The sequence below is a fragment of the Lithobates pipiens genome, unplaced genomic scaffold (assembly GCF_037356315.1).
Source record: "Lithobates pipiens isolate NorthernLeopardFrog02 unplaced genomic scaffold, aLitPip1_a1.2 Scaffold_17, whole genome shotgun sequence".
NCBI lineage: Eukaryota > Metazoa > Chordata > Amphibia > Anura > Ranidae > Lithobates > Lithobates pipiens.
In genome coordinates, this window is record NW_027507755.1 from 16,294,772 (window position 1) to 16,300,771 (window position 6,000).

A 6,000-nucleotide genomic window follows, 5' to 3' on the forward strand; every position below is an offset into this window, starting at 1 on the left:
CAAAGTAGTGCACAAACTACTTTGAAGTCACTGCAACTTTTAGGCCTCATGCACGTTGGACTTTTTTGGACGTTTTTACAGCAGCTGTTTTTTTGGCTTCAGGCTTTTTTTTTGTACAGTCAATAAACTCCCCATCATGTTATCCTATGTGTCCATGCAACTGTTTTTGGCTGGGGATTTTTTTGGCTGTAAAAAAAAAAAAAAACACAAAACTAATGAGTTCTCAGAGGAGTTTTCCAGCTGTTTTCCACTGTAAAAACGCTCTAACGTACAAAAGACGATAAACGCTCAAAAACGGGTCTCACCAGCTTTTTTTTAACATTTTTGATCCATTGAGAAAAAAAAACGCTAATGCGGGAAAATGCTAATAAAAGCTAAAAAAAGCTAAAAAACGCTATTGCAAAAATGTTAAAAAACCTTGAAAAACTCACTGTAAAGCTACTGGAGTTTTTATAATGTTATTTTAACATCCAGTGTGCATGAGGCCTAAATCGCACATACAGGCATACCCCACTTTTACTTACACAATGGGGTTTATTTACTAAAGCTGGAAAGTGCAAAATCATGCTCACTTCTGCATAGAAACCAATGAGCTTCTAACCCCAGATTGTTCAATTAATCTTTGGTAATAAAACCTGGAAGCTCATTGGTTTCTATGCAGAAGTGACCCTGATTTTGCACTTTCCAGCTTTAGTAGATAAACCCCATTGTGTACTTAAAAGTGGGGTATGCCTGTATTTGAATGGTTATCATTGGAAAACATGACTGTGATGTCCAAAGTTGCATGATAAGTCAAACAAGTATGACTGGGGCCAACGTTTTTATCCCCCTGGAGTGCATTCACTGATTATAACAGTAAAGTATTTTTGGGTTTTCCTGGAGTTCTCCTTTAAGTTTTGAATTCAGGTCAAGTATAATGGAACCAGCCTTATGAGAAAGCCTTACAAGTCAGTCTGAAAAACAAAAAAATATCCTAAGAAACTGAACTGTAAATGCAATTATGCATATGCATATTATAAATAACAGAGAGAAAAAATATATATAAATATATATATATATATATATATAAAGCTCAAAGCACATTCTATCCCTAAAGTGTACCCATCATCTACCCAATCAACTGGCTGCATCTCCTATGTGTAGATTAAGGTCGCACTTTGAAATATAGCTTACCGTGTATTTAAATTTTATCATACATTCCAAAAACATATAGAATAATGCAGCAGATATATTGTATATTACTAAAACAAAATCAGACTGTACTGTAATCTATTATCTTGTACATGTTTACTATTTTGTATATAAAAAAAAAAATCATTTTTCATAAACAATGTTTTAGGAATTTTACCATGGTTTTTAACTTCTGATTTTTTTTTTATCTTATTTTTAACCCATCGGGAAAAAAAAGAAACAAAAAAATAAAGAAAAAAAAATCCAAAATGAAATAAAAATAAATGTAATATTTTATATCCTTTAAGGTATTTTAAAAGCTTTGGATAGTGCTGAAATAGTGGAGAAGATTAATACATTTATGGAAAATGGCAGATGTTGTTAACCCATGAAGCAGATCTTGCATTAAAACGCAAGATCTGCTTATTACATCAGGTCTTCACCTCCATGCCAAAACACGTACCAACATTTCTACCTGTAAAAAAAATAACTTATGGAGAAAAGTTTGAAAATATACTTACCTTATGCAAGGCTTCCGCAATGGTTTGATTGATTTACTAAAATTGGAGAGTGCAAAATCTGGTGCAGCTGTGCATGGTAGCCAATCGGCTTCTAACTTCAGCTTGTTCAATTAAGCTTTGGCAAAAAAATACCTGGAAGCTGATTGGTTTCTATTCAGAGTTGCGCCAGATTCTGCACTCTCCAGTTTTAGTAAATCAACCCAGGTTTCACTATTCTTCCAGCAGGGTCCTTTGAATGCGAACGATCCAACATATCACGAGAAGACCCTCCAAGCGCTGTGCCGAGGGGAAAGCCAGATTATTTTTATAACTTTTCTTTATAGTTTTTTTTGTGTGTTTTTGTATTGAGGCATTTTTGTACAGATGGACTTGTTGTAATAAGTGGACCTTGCCATATAGTGCAAAATGTACTGGGCTATGAACTTTAAAATGTTTAGTAGATGATGAGAAGGACCATGGTACTCGGGTGCGGAGACCTCACTGCATACAAACTTGATCAATACAAACAAGTGGGTGTTTAAACCAACTGGCATCAGAACAATGCTGAAATACCAACTTTGTGTAAATGTATCCAGTATGCCAGCAATGCACATTTTCTTCAGTAATCAGGTAGTGTATGAATTAACAAACACTTGGAAGTAGCCAGGGACATCAGACTCATAAATCTTTTAGTGTTCTTGAAACCTTCCGGCTGACTGGTTTGGAAAAATAGTATTCATAAAGAGAATAATTTAGGTTGGGTCTATAAAATGCAGCCTTGGTGAACGTCATGTCAAAAGATCTATCCAAGTGTGATTGCCTGATAGATAATAGCAATAATTATTCATTATAAAGTATTACAATGGGAATTTTTTTACTTTTTTCAACTTTTTCAGAAAAAAACTGTTCAATGAGTTCCATTACTTACTTCATTAAAGTGTATGAATAGTCTTTTTTTTTTTTTGGATAGAGAAACCTTTCTCAACCGTTTTGCCCAAGAAACCCTTGAAATAATTTTCAGGTCTCGGAACCCCTGCTAAGATCAAATTGTTGGGAGTCATGCCTCTTACACTGGTGTCAGATGGGAAAAATGCTCCCTTCACAGTGGTGATCAGAATGCCCACCTTCCAGACAGCTAAAAAGGTAATTTGTGCATATTTGCTGGCAGGTGACACTAGACTCAAAACTATTCAGGCACCATCAGATAGGAGGCAAGTCAACCACAGCTCAAGGAGCCCTTATCAACCTTTGGAGAAACTCTAGGATTTCATAGAACCCTGGTTGAGAATGGGTGGGATAGAGTGTAGAAAGGTTAATAAAGAGGTATGGACTGCCACTCTCCTTTATTTCTATCTTTCTCCTCTTCTTTCCTCTTATGCCGACGGTCCTCTTCTTTCCCTTCCATTCTGTATTCCCCAATTCCTGACTATTATATCTATACTTTTAGAGAAAACTGTTTTCAATGGAGCTGACAGAGTTGGTTGCTGCTTAAACTAAATCAGCCTACCCCCAACAAAGTCCTTTTGTGCTAATAACATGCATATTTATACCCTGATCTTGAATGGGGCTTATTGCTTATGCCACTGCGTTTCCTACACAGAAGGGTTTTCACATTATCTATATACTTTACCTGGGGCTGATGTTATACATTTTATGGCAACAATTCTAACCTGGACTTGTCAATGAACATTTGAATAACTGCTGTAGGCCATGTAGTCTAACATTTGTTTAGTGGTCTCCAAACTGCAGCCCGTGGGCTGCATGCAGCCCGTTGACTGCCCCTCTCCAACTCCTGGGGAACTATTACTCCCACTGCTGCAAGGCACAATTCCTCCCATTGGACACCATAGGTGTGACATAATTCTTGCCAATGACATCAATAGTGGGGCACTACCCCTCCCACTGATATCACTGATGGGGCACTAGTCCTCCAACTAATACTAACAATGAAGTACTATCCCTCCAAATAATACCAATGATGGGACACAGTTCCTTCAACTAATACCAGTAATGGGGCACTATTCCTCCAATATCAGTGATGGGACACTATTCCTCCAATATCAGTCATGGGGTACAGTTCCTACAACCAGTACCAATGATGGGGCTCTATTCCTCCAACTAATTCCAATGATGGGGCACTATTCCTCCAATATTAGTGATGTGGCCCTGTTCCTCCAACTACTACCAGTGATGGCACTATTCCATTCTGCCAAAAGTGCATTTGTGAGGTCAGGCAGTGATGTTGGGTGAGAAGGCCTGGCTCACAGTCTCCAATCGAATTCATACCAAAGGTGTTCTTTTGGGTTGAGGTCAGGACTCTGTGCATTCCAATCATTTTCCTCCACCCCAAACTCACTCATCCATGTCTTTATGGACCTTGCTTTGTGCACTGGTCCAAATCATTTGGTGGAGGAGGGGTTATGGTGTGGGATTGTTTTTCAAGGGTTGGACTTGACCCCTTAGTTCCAGTGAAGGAAACTATTATGCCGCGTACACACGACCGGACTTTTCGACGGACTTGGTCCGGCGGACCAGAATCCGTTGGACAATTGTGTGGGCTCCAGCGGACTTTTTCTTCCCAAAAGTCCGGCGGACCTAGAAATAAAACTTGCTTTAGATCAAGTCCGGTCAAAAAATCCAGTCGTCTGTGTGCTAGTCCGACGGACTAAAACCGACGCTAGGGCAGCTATTGGCTACTGGCTATGAACTTCCTTATTCCACGTCACCATGTTCGAATCCGCCAGACTTTTGGAGTGATCGTGTGTGGTCAAGTCCATTCGTTTGAAAGTACGACGGACCTCAGCCGGACCGAGTCCGTCAAAAAAGTCCGGTCGTGTTTGTACGCGGCATGAAGGCGTCAGCGTACCAAGACATTTTGAACAATTTCATGCTCTCAACTTTGCGGGAACAGTTGGGGATGGCTCCTTCCTGTTCCAACATGACTGAGCATCAGTGAACAAAGCAAGATCCACAATGACATGGATGCACAAGCTTGGGGTGGAGGAACTTGACTGGTTGAGTCCTGACCTCAACCCAATAGAACACCTTTGGGATGACTGCGAGACAGGCCTCTCATCGACATCAGCGCCTGACCCCAAAAAATGCGCTTCTAGAAGAATGGTCAAACATTCCCATAGACACACTCCTAAACCTTATGGACAGCCTTCTCAGAAGAGTTGAAACTGTTATAGCTGCAAAGGGTGGGCCAACTCAATATTGAATCCTACGGACTAAGGCTGAGAAGGTAAAGTTCATGTGTGTGTGTAAAGGCAGATGTCCCAATACTTTTGGTAATATAGTATAGCTTAGTCGTGGCACAGGTGCACTTTAAAACACATGTTAATATAATCTAGTACCAGCATAAGTTAGCCCCTATATCTCTCATTAAGCCAATTCCTACAGGTCTATTTCAAGATACACACAAAAATAAATTTTTAGATACATTAGCCCTAAGTCATATCATAGATCAACAATATAAAATGTGACAAGTGCTCACCCTGAGATCTAAAGGTGCATACATTTTTTTTAAATCTTATGAACAATATTTCATTGCTTGGTGCTTGATTTTGTTATTAATTTAAAAGCAAAACTAATAATGTTTTTTTTTTGTGATACAAGGACTGATCTAACAATACATTTGATTGGTCTAACAATACATTTGATAAGCACAAAATTGATGATAATTACTTTTGTAGGATGATTAGACCACCCTTTCTCACCCTTTACACTTCATAGGTCTCGGGGGAACCCCTGCTACAATTTGCTATATCTCCAGCTCATGGTACATTACATTGATCAGTAAGTTGTTAATACAATACTAAGTAAAAGTATAAAAAATGTGGCATACCTGCTGAATCCAGATACCTGAAGACCCAGAGTGGTTTTTTTTTAACCTCTCTTCATCCAACTCAAAATTATTTTTAATAATAGTTATGAAACTAAAATTAAACAAATAATATTAATGGCCCCCCCTTACACTGGTGGTCAGTAGAATGAATGGCCCGTTAGATTTTTGGATCAGTGGAAAGTATCTCCAGTTACATTGGTGGTCAGTGAAAAGAATGTAGGAAAAAGAACAAAACCCAGCGCCAAAAAAATATACATAAACAGTCAAAAATACTCTAATGCTACTCCCCTGATAAAGAGAATACAATAGTACACTTTCCCAATTCAGAATATAAGTAACATGTAGGGGGCGCTAGTTAACAAGAAAAATGAATCACCAACGTGAATAGTAGCCTTCTCATTAACAATCAATAATTTGCCACTTGATTAATACATAACATATGTGCAACTAATCATAGTGCATTCACCATCAAGAATACAACAC